Raw genomic sequence first — 3,739 nt, 5'->3', positions numbered from 1 at the left:
GTATCTTAAAGAAGAACATCATTGATTGGCTAAGTAGAGGCTAGTTGGCAATCTTAAAAAGGCGGACATTTATGACAAACTTAAAAACATTAAGACATAGCCAATCTAACATGTCTTTTAACTTGGCAACACTTTCTCTGACTCTATTCTTTTCTACCACAAACTAGTTACATGTCCTTTTACAAGGAAGCAATACTTTCTTTAAAGTTATGCCATTTGAATTTAATGTTTCAAATGATGTTAGATATAGTTTATAAATGCTTTGTTTTCTATATGTGTATGTTGGGAAAGGGAAGTAGAGGCGAACAAATCCTTTTCTGCTTGAATGAATAAGAGGAGCAATATAGATTGCAAAAACATTACACAAGCAACACAATAATTTTTAACGTAGAAAACTCCTTCCAAAAAGAAGGATAAAAACCACAGGACCTCTTTCCGGTCCAAAAGCAAGGCTCCACTATGAATCAACAATGTTTACAGCAATCAAATATGCTCACTAGCACATCATGCCAAAACATGAACAACCATAATAAAAGAGAAACACAAGACTATGGAGAGATAAATTAGGGCTGCAATTATTGCAACAAAAGACAACCTTTCTGATCCCAAACGACGATCTCCGCCATTCATAGTAAACCTCCAAATGTCTTCTAAAATTGACCAAAAAATCAGCCAAATCAGACCGTGGATGCTACGCTGATCGTGAAGTTTGATCAAACTCGCCGAAATAAAAAAACAACCCAGAAACTCAACAGTGTATATACATTTTATGAGGAACATATCTTATGTTAAGTGTATGATGCAAAATAGTCAAATCGAGATTCGAATCGTATATCAAAATTCTGAATTTACAAATTAAGAATCGTGAATTAAATTGAATTATAATTCGATTCAACATTTCAAAATCATATATATATATATATATAATATGATTATTTAAAATAAATAAATAAATAAATTCTAAGCCAATAACAATTGATTGAAATAGCTGTTGAAATACATAGAGAAAAAAAAAATCAATTGAGGGCATTCATTTTGATCTTAAAATGGGGATTAAAAACATTTTTAGATCAAAATGGGGATTAAAAACATTTTTTTTTATACAAATGTGATAAGTGCATATACAGTCAGGGGTTTACATATAGGTATGGAATTTGATCATATAACTCATGCTTTTTTATTCGGTGATATAGAGTATGGGTTATAAGTCCGCACCTATAATTAAAATCCATTACCACCGCTATGTCTAACGGGACTTATATTTGAAGTTTTTAAATCCCCATATCAACACCTTAAATAGTGGAGCCAATGCAGTTGGATTATGAATCATTCGGCGATTAAAAACAATACTAATAAAATTATATTTTTTTTATTAGAGCTTTGGAATAATATACACGTGCGCATGTACACACGAGACATACTGCCCTTAACGGAGAAGGAAGCTTGTTTTAATAGGATTACCACTTTCTTGGTAATATTTATAAATTGGTAATGTGATATTACCATCAATATTACCACCGGTGTAATACTAAACGTGGTAATATTTTCAGATTATTACGTAACACATGGTAATCTTTCTACATTGCCGCGAAGCAAACGTCCCCTTACATTTTCCAATAGTGGTTGTTATACTTGCATTATTAGTAGTCTATTGAAATGCTTTCTATTCTCAATAAATCAATTGATGATATTTATTGGTCATTGTGATACTCACGTAATTAGTGAAATTGTGACGAATTTTTAAATAAAGATGGTTTTGAAAAATTAATATATTTTTTTGTAAATTTAAAAATAACAATTAATTTTAATTGATTTTTTAAATTTATTTATTTATTTATTTTTGAAAAGGTGGATAAACCACTTACTATTAAAATAAAAAAGTAATACAACGTCTCCGACCCAAGTCGGGCCGACAACCAAGCTGAAGCACACAAACAGCAAACCACTAGCTGTGGTTACAAAAGGCACAACAAAACAAGAGAGCACAAAATAAAAAAAGAAGCAACATCAGCCACAGGACATCAAAAGGATGAACCTCATCCTCGGAGACAACCAACCGGGGACCCTATTCTGCGCTCTGACCCTGTATCTCCTCAGCCACCCTTGTCCCCAAAGACTCCTCGACATGAGGTCCAAGTAACTCCAAACTGCGATGGATGCAAGCCATGGAGTCGTCAAGCTTCCCATGGCCACTATCTGACACTGAAGAGAACCAGAAGAGAAGCATACGATCAATTTTCAGAATCAAATCAATCACAGAACATACTTTGGCATTAAAAATACAATCATTCCTAGCAAGCCACAAATTCCACACCAAAACTTTCACAACTAAGTCACACATAACCCTTAAAGAAGGCCGCACAGACGATCTCCACAATCCCCAGATAAGGGACATAGACTCAGGCGGATCCAGGATCCTCAACACCATAGCGAAGTAATCCCAAATTGGCCTAACAAATGCACAATTAATGAATAGGTGATCAACAGTCTCAACCCCCGAGTGGCACAAGACACATGTAGCTGTGGGAAGCCTGCTGCACCATCGCAATTCAAGATTCTCCAGAGAGAGGACCTTGTTCTTCCAAACCAACCAATTAAACAAATCAACCTTTCTCGAGCAGCAGCTACGCCAAAAGAATCTTGCAATCGGACATCGTAAGCCCCCCGTCCTGGATAAAATTATAAAAAGATTTCACCGAAAAAGCCCCATTCCCAGAGAGCTTCCAGTGAGCAGAAGGCATCCTCGAGTTGAACTCCAAAATCACGCGATCGCGAAAGGCAGGCAAGCAACTAAGTACTCCCTTCTGTTCAGGTCAAATTCACCTACTTTCAACCCATTATAAAAATCAACCCATTATAAAAATCGGTTGAAGTTAGTTGATAATTAAAATTTCATAAAAAAAAGTTATTAATTTTAAAAACTACTCTTATTTAAATTAAACTAAGTGGAGTATATGATTTAATGTTTAGTTGATTGTGATTTGTACAAATACATTAAATTAAAAAAAATTTAAAAAAATTATTTAATACTGCATAAAATTTTTAATATGATAAATAATAACAAATAAATAAGAACTTCAAAACATAAAAAATAAAAAAAAACAAAAGAAGTAATAATAACAAAAGATAAATAAAAAAAATAAGAACTCCAAAACAAAAGAACATAGGGAATAATAATAATAATAATAATAATAATAATAATAATAATAATAAAGGCAATAATTTAAGTACACTACAACTCAAGTTCCAAAATTGACATGGAGGTGCCAAAGCTTCACTAATGCCACTATTAAGCCTAAAATACTTAATTATATTAATTAATTATTATTATTTTCTATTTCACTCATATGGGCCATTACATATAACAATTTAGATATTTTATAATCTAATAATTAAAATAAAAACTTTAAAAATCCCATTTTTTTTTCTCTATATATATGGCCAAACATTATTTGCGGACGTTCGTAGTCCGCAGATGATGTACGAACGTCCGCAGATGATGTACAGTAATTTTAATAGGGTTGGACGACTGTGATTGATTCAGTTACTGTGTTGAGATTGATTGGATGGTTCAGATTAAAATAGTGTGCATCTCACTTTTTACTGTTCATAGAACGGTGTGCAGCCGTTGCCCATATCAACATTCACAGATTACGAATATGTGAACGTGGGCAGACGATGCATCGTCTATATATATACCAATTATCGTCTACAAACATCCGTAAATATAAATAATAAT

This window comes from Dioscorea cayenensis, chromosome 15 (assembly GCF_009730915.1).
Source record: "Dioscorea cayenensis subsp. rotundata cultivar TDr96_F1 chromosome 15, TDr96_F1_v2_PseudoChromosome.rev07_lg8_w22 25.fasta, whole genome shotgun sequence".
NCBI lineage: Eukaryota > Viridiplantae > Streptophyta > Magnoliopsida > Dioscoreales > Dioscoreaceae > Dioscorea > Dioscorea cayenensis.
Note: the sequence above shows the minus strand (reverse complement) of the source record.